This window comes from Callithrix jacchus, chromosome 10 (assembly GCF_049354715.1).
Source record: "Callithrix jacchus isolate 240 chromosome 10, calJac240_pri, whole genome shotgun sequence".
Lineage (NCBI taxonomy): Eukaryota > Metazoa > Chordata > Mammalia > Primates > Cebidae > Callithrix > Callithrix jacchus.
The window spans coordinates 6,236,832-6,260,325 of record NC_133511.1 but is presented as its reverse complement, the minus strand read 5'-3'; the positions used below and the strand labels follow the sequence as shown (position 1 = coordinate 6,260,325).

Genomic DNA, 23,494 nt, shown 5'->3' with positions numbered 1-23,494 from the left:
AGCCTCCCACGATGACACCAGCTCCATCCAGTATCCTGATCTGGGATGGGGAGCACCTGAAGCTTTTGCCATACAAACTCAAGTTGGCTGCAACTTTAGGAGAAATTACCTCTCAGGGTCCTTATTATGCTAGTGCTCCTCTAGTTGGAGACAAGGTCCACGAATCTTCTGCCACACAGTATTTATAATAATTTTTAATAATTAACATTGAAAACGAAGTTTCTGTCATATGCATGGCAAAAGAAGTATACAGGTCTTTAAGCTTCTTGAAGACGGTTTTGCTTTTCTATCTTTAATTTCCATGAATACATAGTGGCTGTATATATTTATGGGGTACATGAGATGTTTCAATACAGATATGCCATGTGAAATAAACGCATCATGAAAATGGGTCATCTGTCTCATCAAGAATTTGTCCACTGAGTTGCAAACAATCCAGTGGCACTCAAAATGTACAGTTATTATTGACCAGAGTCACCTGTGAATTTTGAATTGATTAGTTCACCCTCATTTTGTAATCTACCTTCAACTTCTAGTCCTGGCCATGCCCATTTGGACAATAAATTGGGAAAAAAGAAAAAGAAAAAGAAGAAAAGGAAGGTAAGGGGAGAGAAGGGGAAGAAGCCAGGAACCTGTCTGAGCAAAGTGCCATCTTGGAGGGAAATGATTTTTCAGAGATTTGCAGCCCCTGTTGTTCTTTCTCAGAGGCCTACTGGCCAACTACGACCCATTCTGGATCTACCTGAGGACCCTCCTGTGCCTTCTGCACTGGAAAGTAGGTACTGGTTATTGTGGATGGCCTATGGGCTTTGCTTTATATACTTATGGTTTTGTTTTGCTCAGCACTGGTCTCAGAAAGCCTAGAAAGCCATGTCCCCGCCTCCTTGAGACATTAAACACGAGGAAGAGAATCCCAGGTGTTTTAGACAAATACCAAAAATTCTAGTGGATTGCTGGAGTAAAACCATCAAAGTACATTGATTTTGCCTCCATTCTCCCTTTAAATCCACTGGGTAGTGGCTGTCTTTCCCCTGTACTTTGGATGGAAACCCCTGCATCCAATGACTGATGTCACTTATGTAAGAAAAGTCATTATCACATTTTAATCACAGAACACACCTTTAATTCAGAAATTAAGTCTTCATTCCAAGAGAAGCAACACTTCTACCTTTCAAAAGTAAGATCGCTTCAGCCCACACCAGCCACAGACAAATGCCTGCCTTCACATGCAAGGCACGTTGTTTCTCTCTTTCTCATTTCTAGCCCTGACTGTCCAAGGGCACCTTCCAAGAGTCTGAGGTGCTGGAGCTTTCTGAGTGCAATTCCTTTGATCTGGCCAGGGCCTCTCCTGTAGCTGGTTATTTTATCCACTCAGGAACACCTTTGCAGGGAAACCCACTCCTCTTACTTCTGAGGCCCCCTTGCCTTGGCAGCCGCACTGCCTAAGAAATGCCTTTTAAACAGACCCTGGACTAAACTTTCTGTTGCTGCTTCCAGCTCTGCTCTCTGGAATGTACGTGCCTTTGACCCACAATCTCAGGAAAATTCAGTTACTTTGCAGGTACAGAACCGTTACTCAGTTTCTGTGGGAAAGCAAGAAACTGGCACCAACCATCTGTATTGCCAACTGCAGGGAACATTCATCAAGATTTTCCAATGGCCCTGATGACATGCCTGTCACATCACCAAGAATGAACTAAGTAGCAATGCTCCCACTACTCCCCTTGGCTCTTTTACCTGATATATCACCTTCCAAGATGTTCTTTTAATCTCTGCTCTCTCAACCTATTTATCTCCCTCTTGAAGATAAAAGGTTCCTAGAGTCGTAAACCAATTCTCATATAACTGTTTGAAAATCTACATCCTGGCCTGACACTTCATTCTGAAATTCCACAGCTATTGTTTGAGGATGCTCTAGTTGAAACTTCATATTTACTATTTTGTTGCAGTATGAGAAATGTTTTTGTCTCTCAAATGGAGTAAACAGTCACACATACAAAAAGTGATTTTTTAAATTCTACACCAGGTGCCAGGGATTCATCAGCAGGAATTATGAACCATCTCCTTGTCAGTGCCTGCCCAGGTAGGGAAAGGGGATCAGTGCCGCTAGCAGGGCAGGGAGTCGTGGGATGTGGGTGGGCAATGGGCACATGTCCCTCTTCAGAACACAGCGGTGCCATCATTTCCACTCTGCCTCAGACACAGCCTGCAGTATTCACAGTAAGTACAGAAACTTATGCAACTGCTTCGCTGCAGAGCCCTCGGGAGGGAATTTAAAGCAGTGCACATGCCTCCAGCTTCTCATAGACAAGGAGAATGCTTCCTTTTTCTAGGGGAAAGACTAACAGAATCACAGCTGCAAGAAGATCCCAGAAACCTTGTACCCACATGTAATAAGAACATCTCAGGAAGTGTAAGGAGGGGACAACAAAAACTTGCTGGGGCTCAAAGAACATCCCAAAGCACAGTGCTTTGGCACCCTGAACATTTTTAAATTAAATAAAATTGGAAGACAGAAGTAATCTAAAAACCAAGGACATTCTAATCTTTTATTTCACCCCCAACCAAGCACAGGGAAGGGCTCTCTCTGGAAGTTCTCTTTTCTGACTGAGGAAGGAAACTTCTTCCAAAAGAAATTGTCTTGAAACCTCTGACATGGTTCGGATCTGTCCTCACCCAAATCTCATGTCAAATTATAATCTCCAGTGCTGGAGGTGGAGCCTGGCAGGAAGTGATTGAATCATGGGGGCGGTTTCTTATGGTTTAACACCATCCCCTTTGGTGCTGTCATAGCAATGGTGAGTTCTTATGAGCTCTTGTTGAAAAGTGTGCGGCACCTACCCGATCTCTCTGTTCCATCTGCTCCAGCCATGTGACATATTGGCTCCCCCTTTGCCTTCCACCATGATTGCAGGTTTTCTGAGTCCTCCCCAGAAGATCGGGAGCCTCTATGCTTACAGCCTGCAGAACTGTGAGGGAATTAAACTTCTTTTCTTTATAAATTACCCAGTCTCCGGTGTTTCTTTACCACAATGCAAGAACAAACTAATGCAACCTCTTTCCTAGGAATCACATCAGATTTACTGTGGAGAAAAGACCAAAACTCCTCACAAAGGCCAGACAGACTTCATGTATACTTCCGAGAGCATCTCCAAGGAATTATCTGGGAAGATATTATCTACATAATAAAATGTTTGTTCACAGTGAAGTTCCACCTCTTACCTTCCCAAAATTTGTCACTGCCTCCCCGGAGCTTAGAGGAACTGTGTCTCAGGTCTTCGTCTGTTCTTGGGCTCATTCAGGTTTCAAAGAGAATCATTAACAAACTGTTGCCTGCTCTTTGGGCCCATTTCCCCTAAAAATCTCTCGCTACCCCTCTAAATTGCCTACACCTTCATTTCTCTCTCCCCTCTGAAGAGGGGTATATAAGTTTCTGAATCTCATTGTGTTATAGGAAAACACTTTGCTGCGATGGTTTTCCCCGTGCACATTAATAAACTTCCATGCCTTTTCTTCTATTAATCGGCCTACTCAGCTCATTTCAGTGAACTTTCAGAGGTTAAAAGGGAACCTTTCCCTTCACCTCTACACTTTTTGAATTTACATTTTATAATTTGTGCCAAAACCAGAAATCTTTAAACATTTTAACATATTGCCCTCAACACTCTAAAAGAAAAAAAAAATCCATTTGAATGTGATAAAATAAATCTTGTTTATTCAATATTTGCAAGTACACTGTAAGAATAAAAAAAAAATCAACCCTGTGACAGAGCCTTCGAAACTCTTCTGAACAAATGTAGACATACACTTGGAGGCAGCATATTAAAATGAATCAATTATATTGAAAACTTCTAAGATCGATATTGCAATAGAAAATTTTACTGGGAAAATTGCCTAAAAATACCTAAAGTTGATACAGAAACATGCTAACCATTAGTAAACCTAAGTAGTTTTTGACATGATGAGGATTTGTCTCTTCCTAATTTTTATTCACTTAAGCATTCATTCTTGTACATTCTGTAAGTAAATAGTTTGTATGTGGAGAAACTCATTTGAAAATTAAGCTGAGTTGGCCAGGCGCGGTGGCTCAAGCCTGTAATCCCAGCACTTTGGGAGGCCGAGGCGGGTGGATCACGAGGTCAACAGATCGAGACCATCCTGGTCAACATGGTGAAACCCCGTCTCTACTAAAAATACAAAAAATTAGCTGGGCATGGTGGCGCGTGCCTGTAATCCCAGCTACTCAGGAGGCTGAGGCAGGAGAATTGCCTGAACCCAGGAGGCGGAGGTTGCAGTGAGCCGAGATCGCGCCATTGCACTCCAGCCTGGGTAACAGGAGCAAAACTCCATCTCAAAAAAAAAGAAAATTAAACTGAGTTTTATATATATTTGAAGTACAATTTTGTGACAAAAATCCAACCTCAATTATACTCAACATCAGAATCAGTGTATTGGAATACGTTCCTTTTTAACTGTTTGAGAAGAACATAGTGAATGGCAGGATACAGAACCAAATAGGCACAAATCTCTTCTCAGCCAGCACAGTAGGTCACTAACAATGCCCACCTCTCCGGTTCCTCTTGTTTTTCTTGCCCTGTTTCCACAGGAGTTATGAGGGCCCTATGGAATAGCTGAATGGCTGTGGCAGTGACTCAGATGGCTACAGGACTTCATTGCACACGGACTATTTTCCTACTCTGTCATCAGAAAATCCATTGTAATTGTCCTCTCGGGACTTTATTAGCTTTTTTAAAGCTTTGTGCTAATCCAGGGGACTAGTACTTTTCTTCAGAGCTATGTAAATATGTCTTTTCAACTAATCTAACATTTCCATCCATACTCTCCTTGGGAAAGAATTAACATACCAATGCAGAGTGAAAAAATAGGGAAGGATTGTCTAGGAAAAAAAGAATGTTGACAAAGTTACCTGAAGTTTTATAAGACATGAGTGCCAGTTCCTCATTAAAGAAACAGTAACGGTAATAAAATCACTCATAATAATAATTAATATGGTAACAAAAACACTGGTTAGAAAGTAAACTACTACGTAGAAAAATGGAACCGTGCTCGCTTCGGCAGCACATATACTAAAATTGGAAGGATGCAGAGAAGATTAGCATGGCCCCTGTACAAGGATGACACACAAATTCATGAAGCGTTCCATATTTATAAAAAAAAAAAAATGGAACCGTGACACGTCATAAGGGCATGCATGTTCATGTGGCTTTTTCTCTGTGAAGATGTATTTGTCTTGATCTTTTGCCTCTCACTCTCCCACTGTCCTTGTATAGGAATCAGGCCGCAAGTTCAGAGTACAAAGACCTTCCCAGTGACTGAAATCACACCAGAATCTTGGCTTTCCTGCCTTTTCCATTTCCCACCCATTTCCCAGCCACACAAAGCAAGCATCTGGGATTCTATTAGGGAGCATTTAGCCGATATGCACATTTCTTACCAGCAGACCACAGATTTCCATAAAGACAAAAACATCAAAAGCTTGTGCAATAGTTGGAGAGGTAACCATCTTACCCATCTAACCCCATATCTTGTTCAATGTAAGCTTCTTCTGCCACTTTTCTGTGCTATTTATACATGGTTCTATTTTGAGTGTCCTTTCCATATTTTCTTAATCTACCCACTAAATTATTGGCATTGGTCCATGAAATTTCAGGTTAAGCATTAATGCTTTTTCAAATCCTTCAGTAATTTCCTCAGGCGCACTGGGGTATGACACCTGCTCTACCATCGTAACACACATGTCATCACGATGTCAATTTGCTAATGTACTGTGACAATCGTTGTCTGCAGTTCTACATTAGGTGCAATGACCCTATTTGTTGATTTCTGCCTCAGTCATTAACACAGTGACTGTACTACAGTGGTATCTGTAAGGGAGAAAAAATAATTTTCCCTCAACCCTTCTGAGTTATTAGCTGGAACAGTCATTAGCAGATAATTAGGATTCTCATAAAAATGGAACATCTGGTGTCTTACTACAAAGATGCACAATTGCTAAAGGAGACATACCAATCAGGATCTCCTAAATCTCTTGCCAGATAAGTACTGTCCACTAATCTGGAAGAGACTCTTATAACAAAAGAAATTATCAAGAGAAAAACAGAAGCTTATTAACATGTATACTTCATATATACATGGGAGTTACTCAGAGAAATAAGCAAATTTCAAACAGGTATCTTAAAATTTTGGCTAAATACTGTCATCCATTGAAACAAAGAAAGAAGGGGTTGGGGTGGCCAGTTATGGGGAGGTGACCAGGAAAAGTAAGGTAAACAAGAATAAGGCTGATTAGGCAAATTTAAGTCTCTCCTTGGTAAGAATTTCTTGTAATTTAGTCAGCTTTCTCTTTTTGGTACAGGGAAGGAAACACCCTTACATATGGAAATTTCCTTGATAAATGTACATTTCTCTTACAAAAGGTTAACATCTACTCTGTTTTCAGAACTTCTCCTGGGTCTGCTGTTTCTCAAGATAATCCTCAGGCCAACAAGGCATATTTTGGGGTGGCACAATTTGGTATCCTACATATGCAACAGTCAATGAGTTAGTGATGACAGAAGCACATGATCATCACATCGTTGGACTGTAGTGCGAGAAAGGGGGCAAGAGCTGTCAATCAAGGCAATAGGTGTTGATTCCAGGACCTTACCTAGGAGAATTACTGGGTAGCCTCTCCTTGTCCCATCAGTGGTTTTTGTTTGTTTCTTTGTTTTCTGTGGGTCACACCTTTCCCTACATGCCATGTAAGTTGCTCCTGATGTTGTAGATATTGCCAGGATCACTTCAGATCACCCCTGACTACTGTACCTGCCACCACTGACGGCACTTCTCCAGGCATGACAAGTTTGCCACTAACTCTTCCAAAGCTCTGGTTCTCAATGGGGTAACTTTGTCCTCACAGGAGACATTTTTGAAGGTCACAAATAGAGGAGGGGATGCTACTGGCATCTCGTTGGCAGGGCAGTGCTGGCGCTAAATATCTTACACTACACAGGTCAGCCCCTACAACAATAATCTGACCAAAAATGTCAGAAGTGTTTAGGGTGACAAATCCTGCTCCAAAGTGAAAGAGCCCATCTTCCCCACAAGCACAATAGGACTTTTAGTTCATTTCCCAAAGATAATCGGACTCTCCTAATTCTGTAAGTTTCCTCACAGCATTTTTCAGATGGTTTAAGATAAAATCCTCCGGAACTGAGGTGCAGAATATTTACATTATTACTGAAACCACCTTTGCAAAAATTATGACAGTGTGAGAAATCTAACATAAACTGACTCCATCTTGCTTCTAACCTCACAAGCTAACTACCCTTGTTGATGTCTGGGTGTAGGACAAGCTAACTATGGGAAGAATTTAGTTTATAGTTTAACTTTAAAGCAAGGATGATAATAATTCCTAGCCAAAACTGATGCCCCTCTGGGGACAGAAACTGCCTTTTCAAGACTAATGAAAGGCCAGAACACGAGGATTATGGGAGGGACCTTTATTCTGCTAAGATGTAGACATAGTTAAATAAACAGCCCTTTTCCCCTATCTTGGTACCTTGGTTTTTTATAAACTCTTACTGCTCAAGTGTAACATCACCAGAGATCACAAGACTGGTAACTTCTCCAATTAATATTGTAAATAACATCACTCTTGTAAAACCTAAGATTGGTCTTTGAGGTATTTTTCACGTTTGCTTTCCATTGTCTGACTGGCTCCACCCATACCCATGACTCAAAAGAGAAAACTGACTAAACCAGTTCTGTGGCCCCCAACCCAAAAATAGCCTCAGCCAACCACTTTTCAACAAGCCTATGATTGCATCCCCAATCAATCAGTAGTACCCATTCCCTAGTTCCCTGTTTCAAAAATTAGCCTTAAAACCCTATTCTCGGGGCCAGGGGTGGTGGCTCAAGCCTGTAATCCCAGCACTTTGGGAGGCGGAGGCGGGTGGATCACGAGGTCAAGAGATGGAGACCATCCTGGTCAACATGGTGAAACCCCGTCTCTACTAAAAATACAAAACATAAGCTGGGCATGGAGGCGCGTGCCTGTAATCCCGGCTACTCAGGAGGCTGAGGCAGGAGAATTGCCTGAACCCAGGAGGCGGAGGTTGCGGTGAGCCGAGATCGCGCCATTGCACTCCAGCCTGGGTGACAAGAGTGAAACTCCATCTCAAAAAAAAAAAAAAAAAAAAAAAAGAAAAAAACCCTGTTCTCTCTCAGGGAGGTAGACTTGTGAAGTATCTCCTCTCCTTTCACTTGCTGCCTTGCAGAAATTAAACTCTTTCTCTACTGAAACACTGCTGCTTGAGCCTATTGGCTTTTCCATGCAGCAGGCAACAAGAACCCATTAAGCTGTAACATCATCACCAAGTAGCCGACTAATTAACACCCCTTATAGTGGTCTAAACTAATGCCTTGAAACAGAGCCCAAATACATTTACTTAATGAAATTTGGGTTGAATTCTCTGTCAATTGAGTAAATACAGTATTTTACCACTTGCTTATTCCTAATCTTTATGTAGGATTCTAAACCCAGCATACTAGGGCTTAGCCTTTATTCTTAAAGTCATCTTTAGCATTTCTTCCTGCGGTAAGGATTCTCATAAAAATAGAACATCTGGTATCTTACTGTAATGTTGCAGAGTTGCTAAAGTGGACATACTAATCAGAATCTCCTAAATCTCTTGCCATGTAAGTACCCTCCACTAAGCATTGCCCCACAATCTTTCTCAAGAAACATATACAAAGCAATACTCTCTGTAGGAAGCAGCAGAGTAAACAGACTGAAAACCCCAGGCCATCCTAGCCACCTGGGGGAATGAAGACAAATATCTCTGCACATCCATACGCCATTGATTTCCAGTCAACAACTGTGCCATGAACCATTGATTGTTAAACTCTTTCTTACAAAAAAAAGGACATAAAATCAAAAGGTAAAAGAATAAGAAGATTTTTTGTTTATAATTTAGACAAATTAACAGAATTTAATTGACCAAAGAATGAATCATGAATCAGGCAGCCTCTCCTAACCCCAAACAAAAATAGGCTCAGGGTGATCCTGGAGCTGGTCAGCATGGTCAGAGAGAATTTATAAACAGAAAAGAGAAAGTAACGTAAAGTACAAGTGAGATGCAGAAATAACTGGATTAGTTACAGCTCCATGTCTGCCTTGTTTGAACAGTTTGCCACCTTTGATTGGCTAAAACTCAGTGACTGGTACAAGAGTAGGTTATTGTCTGTTACACCTCCAGTTAGGTTACAATTCACTATGTAAGGAGAAATCTTGAGGCCGAACTCAAAGTATATATGGAGACAGCTTTAGGCTAAACACAATTTAACAGGACTGTCTCACAAGAACTTGTCTCACAGGAACTAAAGTGATAGGTATGGATGGAGGGAGGAAGACTCAGGCCCCCTTATTTGAATGAGCGGGAAAGGAAGGAGCTAACAATGGGGTAAGCCAGGTTTTACATCCTCTTTGGAGTTTCTGTGATAAAGTAAAAGGCCAAATGTGGACTTTGTTCTTACCGTGACACCAGAAGTTCCACTTGACTCCAAACAATAAAGGTTTAAAACAGTCTGATTCTACTATGAAAGGAAATAATCCTCAGACAGCAACTTAAAGAACTCATGTTAGAAGCATGAGGACATTTTCTAGACTATCAAATATGGAAACCAATGATGTAAAAGCCTTGAAATTCTATCTCCAGTAATCCATAATGGATATAGATATAGTAAATCAGGGTCACTGTGCACTGGTTACCAACTTGTCTGAGTCTGATGAGATAGAACACCTAATACAAGTTACATAAAGTACATTTATTACATACAAATAGACAAGGGACAACAGAAGCCTAGAATCCATTGCGTACTAGATCCCCAAGGCTCAGAAAAGCTGCCCAGAGAAAACGAAGTCTTGTTGACGTATGCACCGCTTGCATCATCCCAGAAAGGGGTCTGCTCAGTTTAGTACCCTCAGATAGTGTGAACAGCTGAGCTAGCACACCGAAGGATTTCTTCCAAGGTTGGACTGAACAGTTCTAGCCAGTCCTCTCCATCTCAGGATGTCACATTCCCAGTGTATTCTACAATTATTTTTGAGAAGCACAAATGAGAAACAGAAAGAACTGGGTTGGTCCAAGGTGACCTGGAGAATTGTCTGGCAGATATTGATATCTCAGAATATCTGTGTGTCTTAGTCCATTTTGTGCTGCTATGCCAGAATGTCACAGACTGAGAAATTTATAATATATAAAAATGTATTGGCTCTTGGTTCTGGAGGATAGGAAGGCCAAGGTTGAAGGGTGGGCATCGGGTGAGGGCCTTCTTACTGCACCATCCCATGGCAGAAGGCAATTGGACAAGAGAGGCATGAAGAGAGGGCCTAAGTCTTTTTATAATGAACCATTTTATAATGAACATACTCCTATGATAATGACATTAATCCATTCATGAAAGCAGTACACCCATGCACTACTCACCGCCCATTACACCTCACATCTCCCGACACTGTCACTTTGAGGATTAAGTTTTCAACACATGCTTTTCGAGAACACAGTCAAACTACAGCACTGGGAAATTCAGGTGGAGACTACATTAGGGTAAAGCTGAAAAATGGTAGCTAGATTACAGTTAGATAGTATGGGGGAAGTTGCACCCTACTTATCTAAAGGCAGACTGAGAAAGGTCTCAAGTAAACAACAGATCTGCTGACCCATTGGTGCTGGGGCAGAACCGTGCCTGTCTGCTACCTTGAAGAGTAGCCTGGAATAACAGAGCACCTTCTGTCTCCAGAAGCTTCTAGTGAGAGACACTATTGGTGGTAGTTACTTTTCCAGCCTCCACCCCATGATTCATTCTGCCTACTAAACAAAAACACCAAAAACTTTTCTCTGATATTTGATATTCTTTTAAGCAAAGGGTCAAACCTTTAATTTCCTAATTAGCAATTTTGAAAAAAAAAGGAAAGAAATAAATGCTTAAGTACAAATAATCTTTAGTTTAAATGCAACCAACCAACCAACCAACCCACCAATGCAAAATGCCTGGCTGTAGTAACACCTTTCCGTTGCACAGCATTTGTACTACATAAAGCAATTTCGTATGGTTTATCTCACTCAATTCTTTCAGTAATCTTGTGAGAAAATCACATTTGCATTTATCTTAAAGAGGACGAAACTGAGGCTCACCATGTTTAGGTAATTAAGAATTGAATCTGGTTGAACTGGAAGAAAAGCATTCTTATTATTTTATTCGTAATGCTGATAAAACAAATTTTCCCGATCTCTACTGAACAATGAAAACTTGAAGATAGTATCTTTTAATTAAGTGTTTATTGTCTGCTGTGTGCCAGACACAAGAGAAACAACAGCATACTACCTTCATAGAGCTTAGAGTCCAACAGACGATACAGGCACATGAGCATCTAGTTCTCACAGTGTGGTCGTTACACCGATAGAGGACATCTGAGTATTTGGGGAACACAAAGGGAGGCACATTTTCCAGACCTGGGTGGTGTCAGAAAAAGCTTCCTTTAGGAAATGATGCGTAAGTCTACCTGAAGCATTTGTGGGAGATAATCAGGCAGACAGGTAGGAAGAGGCATTTCAGGCAGAGGGACCAGCATACGTAAGCCCAGAAGAAAAATAGTACCGAACTGAACTGCAGGTAGTTCAGCAGAAATGGGGCAATAGCATGAATCTAAGTACACAGGCCTTGACTAGATGGTTCGGGGGCTCATAAATCATTCTTAAGGAATTTTTAAAATTTACTTTAGGTGCCTTAGGGAGCCTTTGCAAGGTTTTAAGTAATGGGAAACATAATTAGATTTGCGTTTAAGAGAGATTGTGCTGTATGATTTGTGGAGAATAGATTTGATTCACAGAAATCTCTGGAAACCAAGTATGTTTGAATAAACTGCACATGAATTTTATGTGAATTGACAAAAGACAGATTTTTATCTCAATCTTCAGGGATCATAGCTACTGTGGATCCTAAGATTGAAGACTGAGCCAGGAACTGGGCACAAATGCCTGAGGACCACATTCCTGAGGTGCACGATTCGGTCGTTTGCGGATAGAGAGGGTTGTTTAGGTCGCAGGCAGGAATAGCCCCTGTTTCTCTACAGAAACGTGAGAAGTGAAACTCTGCTACAATGGGCTAAAAGGAATTGGGAGGTAAAGAAGTGAAGAGACTTGAAACAGCTTTTTCAGGAAGAAGGGAGCATTCGATAGGATGAGTAGAGGGGGAAAGGCTGTAAAAAGAAAAGCAGCAGTCTTCTCCAGTTGCCACACTCCAGGTCCTCTTTTTTCAGTTTCAAATGAGTGAGAAGATGAGCAAGAGGATTCTGAAAGCATTTACTATTTAGGTTTAAAGCGAGTCCTGAGATTCAAAAGGGCATCATGGTAAGAACTGGTAGGGGAATCAGAGGATAAAAAGGAAGCAGAGGGTGATTAGGATGGGAGAGAAGGAAACCCTATCAGAAGGACTTGAACTTTATAGCGGTGACCAGAGACTGAGCAGCATAGACAGGAATCACTGCCCCAAAGAACCTGAGTGGAAACCAGTCAGGTGATAACATGTGTTAGAGGAGCTGTGCTTCAGCATACTGACGTGACAAGATGGTCAAAGAGCACTGCTTAAATCTCAGTGTCACAGCTACGGTGGAGTCAAGAAGGAGGAAGGGAGACAGTGTGTAATATGGGGAGATTTCTGGCGCAGTCAAGGCACTTAACTGTTTCTCAGGAATTTTAAGTGATGCTCTTTTATTTCTCAAGATAAACGTTTCCAGAAGAAACAGAGACATTAAAAAAAAAAAAATCAAGAAATGAGAAAGTAAAAGTATGGACCAAGGCCAATCTGCAAAGAATTCAAAAATCTAGTGTCACGCACCGCCAAATCTTCACCTTTAATCTAACTCAGCTGTACTTTAATAAGAAGAAAAAATATTCTAAAATTTCATGATTTGGAAATTTCAAACATGTACAACCAAATGACTCAAAGGCCAAGGGAAAATCATAAAAGAAATTATAAAATACTTAGAACTGAAAGATAACAAAACCGTTCATATCAAACTTTTGAACTGTAGCTAAATCAACATTAAAGGAAATGTATAACCTTTATATGTTTTGATTAGAATAGAAGGAAAGGCATACAACTAGACAAGTTAGAAAAATGTCAACCAAAAAACAGAAAAAAATAAAATAAAGATGAGAAGGGCAATAATTAGGGGGAAAGAGGAACTATGGCAAACTGAAGAGGGTCAAGAAAATGAAAGTTTCTATGTTGAAAACATTAATAAGATTGATGTTTTAACCTCAGGCAAAACAGATTATAAAAGAAAAATGGGAAAAAGGGAGACAGAAACGGCACATATAAACAATACTAAAAACTTTAATCGTGTAATAGAGATGTAAAAAAATACTACTATGTCTCTACGCCATTAATTTGAAGACAAGTAAAATGGACATATTCTTAGAAAAATATAAATTTCCAAAACTGACTCGATATTAAATAGAAAAACACAAATTATTGTAACAGTAAAGAAAATAAGTCATTTAAAAAACACCAAAATGATTTACCACTGAGTTGTACCAAACTTTTAAGAAAAATATAAATAAGTTCCACTCACGCAAATCTTTTCTGAGGCAAGAAAAAGGAAATATTCTGCTACACATTTTATGATACTTACGTAACTTAATACCAAAATTAGCTACAGGCAAAATGAAAACAGAAAAGTATGGATCACTCTCACTCAGGTACGTAAATGCAAGAGACCTAACAAAATACTAGCAAGTTAAATTTGGAACTGTATAAAAAATGCATCATGATTAATTTGAGTTCACCACAGAATGCAGGATTGGTTCAACACCAGAGAGTATAATTAACTACGTCGACAGATTGAGGACAGTTCTATGTATCTAGGTGGCACAGCTCCTAAGTGGACGGTACAATCTCTGCACCGCTTTTTAAAACAAAGTTGCTCGCTTGGATTTCCTCACCCTTTTCCCCTTCCCCAGGCCAGAATGTGGACACGGTGGTAACCCAGAGAAAGGCAGAGCAATCAGAAAGCCAACATATAAGTCCAGGGAAAATGGAAGATTGGATGTTTGGGAAACATTTCAAGATTCATCCACCTGCTTCCCAAACTCCCCTTTGTTTAACAGATGAAAAGAATGGGGGAAGAAGAAATTAGTAAAACATTTTATTTGCTACAGTTAAGTATCCATTCTATGTATTTCAGGTAGAGCCCAGAAACATGAGGTGAGATGTGTAGAGTATATCTGTGACAAAAAAGTAGAGATAACAAGACTGCCCTTTCAAGGTTGTCATGAGAAGTAAGATTACATGACATATGTAAGCTATTAGCATAATGCCAGGCCTATACTAGGACACAGCCACTAATGTTGGTTCTGTTTCTTCTTCCTCTGGTCCCTGTCCTCCTTCTCTTTCATTCCTGAGGCTCCTGATGCCCTCAGACTGTCATGGATTCTGCATTTCTAGATCCTCACATTGCTTCTGAATTCTGACTCACCAGACAGTTACCGAGATTCTTCACCCTCGAAACCTGAAGTTGTACTACCTAATTCTTTCATTCGGCAGACATTTATTTAAATCTCATGGTTATGTATCATGCGCTTTGCTGTAGACGATACAGCACCTTGTAACATCTACAGCAAAGCGCATGATATATAATAAGGTAAGTGATAATGTAGCGAGCAAGATAAATGCACCATTATATTAAAAACCCTCCAACTGCCTACTTGAAATAACCTCAAGACTCCGTGAAAAGGCAGATTCCTGAGCCAAACTCCCCAAAAATTGATTCCAGAAAACAAATAATGCATGAGTAATCTCCAGTAAACAAATTATCTATTATCATGTGCTCTAAAGTTTGGGAACTGCTGAATAACGTTTTAAGACATAGGTCTTCAATATTGAAAGAATGCTAACTGCTGATAGGGTTTAATAAGCGTTATCTATTTAGGGTGCTCTGCATTGTCTATCACTTAATCCACATAAAGAAACTGTAAATGGTATTAAGTCGGGCATCAGTGATAGACTAATGGGGAGGGATTATAATAGGAGCCTGCATGGAGCTCTCAGCGCTGTATCTCAGAAGCAGACGCCAGCTTCGAGAACGGACAGTGGGAAAGCAAAGACTGAAAGCAATGTTCCCTTAGCTTTCTGGACTCAGGACCACTTTACACGCATGGAAAGTGTTGAGGATCTCCAAAGCTTACGCTTATGTAGCAAACTACATCAGAAATTACAACGGAAAAAAATTTTTTAATTTATTTAAAATGAAAAATAAACACGTAATATAATCACATAATAGATCTTTACATTAACTAATTCTATAAAACCAACACAACAATGAGAAAAGAGACCCTGATTTACATATTCTCAAATAAAAATGGCTCAACAGAAAACAGCTAGGTTCTCCTGTTTCTGGAAAACTCCACTGTACACTCATGCGAAAATGAAAAAAAAAAAAGGCAAAAAAAACTTACTATTATTAGGAAGTAGTTTTCACACCTCGTGAACTTCCTGAAAAGAGTTCAGGAATCCGAAGAATTCCTGGGATCGCATTTTGAGACCCACCAGCTTAAAAGATGAGAAGTTGCCTATGGATGCCTCCTCCCCATCAAGTGACACACTATTTGGGAATAAAGAGGAGAGTGGAAGAATAACCCTAAGACAAACCCCACCACTGTATATTTTTCCCAAGGCTGATCCTGGCTATGAGTCTCTCGGTCGGCTTTCACTGACCCTTCATGTCAAGGGCGGTTATGGAATTAGCCTCCTGTTGTATATGCTCCTCTTAAACATGTCTCAAGGTTTGAGTGAAAATAAAAGAGAGGCTGGCTGGGCATGGTGGCTCACACTTGTCATCCCAGCACTTTGGGAGGCTGAGGCAGGTAGATCACCTGAGCTCAGAAGTTCGAGACCAGCATGGCCAACCTGGTAAAACCCAATCTCTACTGAAACCACAAAAATTATCTGGGCATGGTGGATGGCAGGTGCCTGTAATCCCAGCTACTCAGGAGGTTGAGGCAGGAGAATCACTTGAACCTGGGAGGCAAAGGTTGAGGTGAAATGAAATGACATCATTGCACTCCAACCTGGGCAACAGAGTGAGACTTTGTCCCAAAAAAAAAAATGGTAATCCTCCCAGGACACTTAGAGCTCTCTCATCTCCCGAGTGGCCACAGATATGGTTGAAAGTTGAGCCAGCCCCTCTCTGCCCAGCATCTACTCACCAAAAACCACTTATTCTATCCTGCTGCCTTTAACCACCTTTTTGATCAGGGTTTGTGACTTTCTCCATCAACCTACAGACCAGTTGTTTCTTCAACTTAACTATTTTGCTCTAGATTTTACTCACTTCTACTCTGGATACCCCACTGAGTCCTCCCCTTAGTACCATTCCCTAGAGTGAGCTACCATTCCTGACGAGCTCAATTCGAAGCCCAGAGTTCTGAAGCCTGGCGGGAGTCAGAGCACTGCTCTTTCCCTCCTTATCCTTGACTGGGCAATTGAAATAAAATTAACATAATGGGGAATTCTGATCACCAGAGAGACTGTCAAAAAACATTTTACTGTGGAAAAAAAACACAAAAGGTAAATGAGTCCTGTTTTCAAACATTCATAACAACTTTCACAAAATATTTCTCTGCTTGAAAAATAGATTTGCACATAGGTCACATTTTTAAGTGCATTTTCCTCTGTAATTACAATATAGTTTTTAATGAATTGGACAGTTTTTCTAATTAGCTAGAAGTCCGCCTCCATATAATTGTATGTGAGCAAGTTGGTGATAATGGATGGTAATGGTGGTGCTTGTGTGATCTTACGATGGAATCACACCTTGACCTGGGAGGTCTAATGCTGCTTGAGTCTCAATGCTTCCGATGGAATGATCTGACAAGAGGAGGTTATGGTGGAACCATTGCTATGGAGGCTGACTTACATTAGACTGCATAAGTTAGGAAGAATGTTCTGATCAGTGGGAAGGATGTACATTGTGGCATCACTGCCATAGTTTTAACCATCTTGACAGGTAGTTATATTTAAGTTTCAAATTTCCTTAATTCCTATTATTGCTAAATCAGACTATAATAAAGTCTCTCAAGATGGGTTAGACAGGTGTGATCCAAAGAAATACACCATCAAAATGAGAGAGGTAAAAATTCTTTAGTCTTTGCCTTTACATAGAAAGTAACAAAATAATGAAAAATAGCCACAAAATAGTCCCACCTCATCTGCTCTTTTGATCCTGCTTGGCCACTGTACGTCAGAAACCTGGGTACATTGTTCATGGGGTGGGTGGGGGGAGGCATGGGGAGGTTTCTGTGTAACACTTAGGGAGATTATGAACAGCTTCCTAAGCAAACGGTGGCATCAAGTCCCCAGTGAGGTGAACAGAGGAGCTACCAATTTCCCATAGACAACCATCTTGAAAGAGAGCCTTCTTCCGTTAACTGACAGCATGGGGCACTGGTAAATTATGGTTCTGGGTACGTAAGCAAACCAGGAGTCACTTGGAGTCCAACATGCAATCATAATTAGACTTTAGTGGAATCTATAAGGTAAAAAACTAGAGGCACGTTATCAGTCCTTCTCTAACTACCCAATCATGTTCAAACCTGGTGACATTTCTCGTAAGTGAGCTGTGATATGAGACTAATTGGGAAAGTTGGTAAATTTAGGATTGGTAGAAAAGAAGTGGATTTTTCACCCACTCTTGTGACTCAGGGGCTCTTGGTTTAAGCAGTGTTTTCCCTTTGTGAATTTATTTACAAAAATCAGCAAGCAAGACCCCCTTTGAACAAGTCATCTACAGGACGATGCAATCAAACAGTTGTCTCCATTTATGATACTGAGCTTCTCCCTCGTGTCTAAGCAAAGGCAAAGCCTGCAGAAGACTCTCACTGGGAGGCAACGGTTGCATAACTGAAGAGTGAATGCCGGATTGGATGGGGTTTCCCCGTGATTGAGTGAAGGTGAGGAGGACAGGAAAGGAGGAAAAAGGCCGATTCACATAGCCAAGGTCTTTAGAGGAGCAAGTATCAGAAACGGGAAGGAAAATCATCGCTAGGAAAAGCAATCATATACAGGGGACCAGACCAGAGAGATCATGAGGAAGCTGCAGGTAAGGTTTCAAAGTTCTGCAAGAGAAATAAGACCCATGAGGCCGGGCGCGGTGGCTCAGGCCTGTGATCCCAGCACTTTGGGAGGCCGAGGTGGGTGGATCACGAGGTCAAAAGATCGAGACCATCCTGGTCAACATGGTGAAACCCCGTCTCTACTAAAAATACAAAAAATTGGCTGGGCACGGTGGCACGTGCCTGTAATCCCAGCTACTCAGGAGGCTGAGGCAGGAGAATTGCCTGAACCCAAGAGGCGGAGGTTGAGGTGAGCCGAGATCGCGCCATTGCACTCCAGCCTGGGTAACAAGAGCGAAACTCCGTCTCAAAAAAAAAAAAGAAAGAAAGAAAGAAAGAAAGAAGACCCATGAAAGAATTAGGACCCAGAGATAGATACCTGAGGATGGGGTTGATGAGGACAGAAAGGGTAGGACAATTATCTGAGTGCAGCCACTGGTTTTCTTTCCAACCCAGGCTCATTTTACATAGGCAGTGCTCCTTAATTTCCACCTGCCAGAAAATCATGTTGAAACACTCAAAAAGATCTATTATAAACAATACCCATAGATTACAAATCTATTACATATATACGCAGATAAACATAAAAAGCTTAGAAAAGAGAAGACAGATTTTATTCCAATTTTATTCCAACACAATGCAGTCTTTTTAGGAACCATAAATCAGCCAAATAAAAAAAAAACACCCTCCCGGCTCAGACCTACAGAGAGAACAATGGTGAACGTTAGAAGCTAGGAAGCTTCAACCATTTCATCTTTTCAAACAGAACACCGTACGCCGTGTTAAATGAAGGGGTGGAGGGGCAGATGTTGCCACACAGGACATATGGATGGCCTTAAGAAATCTTTATAGACAAGAGTTTTATGAGCAGGACTTCCCACATGTTTCCCTTCTTTCTCCTCTCCCTACTCTGCTCCGATTGTTTTTATTAGATCTTTAAATGTCTGTGAGGTGTTTTTTAGTATTAGATTGCTCTGCTGTAATCTTCTACCATTCTCTACACTCAAAGACCCAAAAAAGCCTCCAGTACAAGTGAGAGAGAAATCGGTTTCATTACTTTTTTCTCAACAATCGTGTAAATCATCAGCGTAGGTAACTGCGGTAATTTCCAGCTTAGCATGTACCTTCTTCCGGTATAATGGGATTAAAACCCAGTCTGTCACACTGCCCTGTTGTAGTGTATATATTGAATTTATCCCTTCATTATCTGCATTTTATTAAACACTATTCCCACTTTAGTTCTCCCTGGATCTGTTTTCCTTTGCTATCTCACAGGGGATTTTGCAACTCCTCTCTTTTTTATTGTTCGGTAAGTATAGGGTTGTTTCTGGAATGTAGCATGCTATAGAACTTTTTCATGTGTTACATATTTCTAACATCTTTTTAAAAATGGGTATCTCCCTTGTTTTATGATAAAAACAGAACAATTTTTGAAAAAAATGAGAAAAGGATATATTTGGTCTCTTTAAATGACTTGAGAAGGTTTTAAATTGTGCCAATAGGCTGGGTGCGGTGGCTCACACCTGTAATCCCAACACTTCAGGAGGCTGAGGTGGGTGGCCCACGCTGTCAAGAGATCGAGACCATCCTGGCAAACATGGTAAAACCCCATCTCCACTAAAAGTACAAAATTAGCTGGGCATGGGGTCACACATCCATAGTCCCAGCTACTCAGAAGGCTGAGGCAGGAGAACTGCTTGAACCCAGGAGGTGGAGGTTGCAATGAACTGAGATCATGCCACTGTACTCCAGCCGGGCAACAGAGTGAGACTCTGCCTCAAACAAACAAACAAACAAAATCGTGCCAATAAATCCTCCTTTCCTAATGTTCGGTATCAGTCTGAAAAACGGTATTAAATTTTCTTTCAAGTTCATCCTCTCATTCATCTTTTTACCTCCTTTAGCACATAATATTCCCATGCCTCCCTCTTTCCCAAGACACCACCACTGGGCCCCACAAGTCTAGTGATTCTCCTCCAAGCCTTTGAACACAAAAGCTTTCTCCTTCCACATGGCAGCCTGCTATCAGTTCGCCGAGGCTCACATCATCTACTGCATCATTAGTGATGTCTTCTCCATCTCAGCCCACCGATGAACACCTATCCACGTTCTGTTTTCACGGCAGTTCCCACCGATGAACACCTATCCACGTTCTGTTTTCACGGCAGTTCCCACCGATGAACACCTATCCACGTTCTGTTTTCACGGCAGTTCTCACCGATGAATACCTATCTACATTCTGTTTTCACGGCAGTTTTCACTAGCTGTCATCACAGTGGTGATTACACTTAAACATAAGCATGTGTTTCTACACCTACTTCTAATCCGTGAGTTTCTTCAGGCAGGAAAAATAGATCCTTTGTCTCTGTCTCCCCACTTGTGTATAGAAGTGTTTTTGGACTTGTGTTTTTAAGAATGTCAAAACCGAACTACCTAAAAAACACCTGGAAAACGTTCAATAAAATATTAAAGACAGTATTTTAAATGTGTGTTTCAGTTTTCAAGAGAGTGAGAGAAATCCTCAGGGGTCAGAAACAAAGAAGAAACCGAAAGAGTGGGAAGTGTGAAATAACACTGGGGTTATCCGATCCTTCAGCCTCAGGAACTAAGGAGCTTAGGTTTTAATGGCCACTTAGGGACAGAAAAATAGCCCTTGGTTTTGAGCAAGGTAGGGAGTTGGAACTGCTTTGCCTGAAAAGTTTTTCAACCCTTGAAGCGTTATAACTTCAGTGACAAAGCAGATAAGAAACTTCATCCACCAGGGAGAGGTGATGGAAGGGAAGCCTGTCTGTTCCAACAGTGCAGTTGGGCATAAAAAAAAAAAAATAAAGGGTTCTCTTCAGAATTAAAATTGTAGACCTGTTCTTACTCAATTTTAACATACGCATTTGTATTACCTATGGGATCTATGAATCCCTAAACCAATAAATTAATCAAAAGAAGCTTGTTACATCTCTAACTTTATCTTTTCCTCACACAGTACTTTATCTTTATTGCTCTGCTGTCTTCTTACCCGTCGCTCAAAAATACCAGCCATGCTCCCCGACTTTAAGCTGTTTATACTATCTCTTTTCTCTGTCTTGAATGTTCTTTTCTGTATATGTGTACTGAAAATTTCCTCACCCAGTAAAACCTTTGCTAAAACGTCAGCTTCTCAACGAAGGCTTCTCTCACCACCCAATTTAAAATTGCAACCTGTCCACTCCTTCTAATCTAATCCTCACTCACTTTTTGCTGTTTTCCAAAAGACTTATCACCTTCTAAATTTAAAACAACTTACTATCTACTCCCATTGGAATTTACTTAGTATTCCCCCCACACCCCACTAGATTGTGAGCTCTAGGAAGGCAGGAATTTAGTCCTGTATATTTGCTGCTGTATCTCAATCAACTGGAAAAGTGTCTTGTACACAGCAGGTTCTCAGTATAAACATTTTAGTCAACGGAATGAAAGAAGTGATAAGAGAATCCAGTAGAACCCAATGTAAACCTTCTCTGAGGAAGGACTCAAATCTGACCCATAGGATTCACACAAATAAAGCCTCTTTGGACAAGCTGAAAAAATACATATATAAATAATCAAATGACTGACCTCACTTAGACCAGGTATAGATATTCTTATGTACTTAAGATAATAGAATCGCCTGATACTGATATAAAACAAGCATGTTTATTGCTTGAAGATATAAAATAAGGTTTTAAATTTTTTTTTTTGAGACGGAGTTTCGCTCTTGTTACCCAGGCTGGAGTGCAATGGCGCGATCTCAGCTCACCACAACCTCCGCCTGCTGGGTTCAGGCAATTCTCCTGCCTCAGCCTCCTGAGTAGCTGGGACTACAGGCACGCACCACCATGCCCAGCTAATTTTTTGTATTTTTAGTAGAGACAAGGTCTCACCATGTTGACGAATAGAGCAAGACAATGAAAAGAGAACTGACATATTTCAAAAATAACTAAATGGTGATATAGAAAATGTGTAATAAAAATACCTACACAGAGGAAAAACACACACCAAGAGGAGGAAAATATGCCAGAGGTTTAGACGGACACAGCTGATAGAAATAAAATTCTCAGGGCTGGGCCTGTAATCCCAGCACTTTGGGAGGCTAAGGCGGTTGGACTGCTTGAGGCCAAGAGTTCGAGAAATAAAAGTCTTAGTATTTGAATAAAGATACTTTCAGAATGGTGGAGCAGAAAAAATTTAGGAGTAGCACTTTTTGCAAAAATAATTGTAAGTTTTCTGGCCTTGATGAACTCAGATCATAAAGCACAAAAAAATGCCAACCAGAAAAAATAGAACTAATCTGTATCTAGACCCATCGACTGACACTGAACAACCCACTGACATAAAGTTTATAAAACAACAAGACGTGCAAAAAACAGTGATAAACTGAGACAGTATTCTTCTCTCTAAACAGCAATTACAGAAGCCAAAAGATCATGGAATATCTTTGAAGTGTTAAGAGAAATTAATTATCAACCTGACTTAAAATCAGAAAAACTGTATTTTTAAATGAGTATAAATAAATGCATTTTAAAAACCAACAGAAGCTGAGAGACAGTGACACTGATGGTTATTCCTGAGTAACCCTCCAAAAGCTACAACTAGAGAAAAAGGATGTTCAATCTGCAAGTCAAATTTGAGGTACAAAACAGAATCATCAGCTAAGGAATAGTTTTTTGAAAAATCCAAAACTCAAAGATACAATATAATTATTTTAAGGCTAATGTTGAAGGTATGCAAACAAGTGAAACTAAAATTTTGGTACTAAATTCTGGAGAAATTATGATCATCTCAATAGACTCAGAATAGTACTCACGAAAATTCTGTACTATTCTTAACAAAAATTCTCAGCAAACTAGGACTATAGGAGAATTATGTTAATCTGATTATACGTTGTTAACTGTTTATATCTCTCTATATTAATATACTGAGTGCATACACACATTTTTTTGGAACAGAGCAGATTATTTACTTACAATAAATAAAATTACACCAGTTCCTATTGACTTAATTTTATGTCTAAAGTGAGGCCATGATGATAAATCCTGTATATGTTAAGGATTATTGTAATAAGGGAACCAAAAAAATATAAATGTGGGCCTCACTATGTTGTCCAGGCTGAGTTTGAGATCAGCCTGGGCAACGTAGTGACACCTCATCTGAAAAAAAATAAAAAAGCAGAAACTTAAATTGTTATTATTTACAATTTATGAAACTCTATAAAAACAGTGGGGTTTTTTTTCTTATTTTTTTTTTTCTGAGTCAGGGTCTTGCTCTGTCATAAAGGCTAGTGCAGTGGCACAATCTTGGCTCAA

At 40.3% G+C, this 23,494-nt stretch overlaps 1 long non-coding RNA gene and 1 other non-coding gene across 11 annotated transcripts in view; one reads left to right on the top strand and one right to left on the bottom strand.

Annotated features, from left to right (window-relative positions):
- Positions 1-23,494, bottom strand: part of LOC128929024 (uncharacterized) — a 597,561-nt gene that overhangs the window by 320,456 nt on the left and 253,611 nt on the right. The window lies entirely within an intron of this gene.
- LOC118145890 (U6 spliceosomal RNA) lies at positions 5,064-5,170 on the top strand. The gene has a single exon (XR_004731377.1). It is a non-coding gene; the product is annotated as a U6 spliceosomal RNA (small nuclear RNA).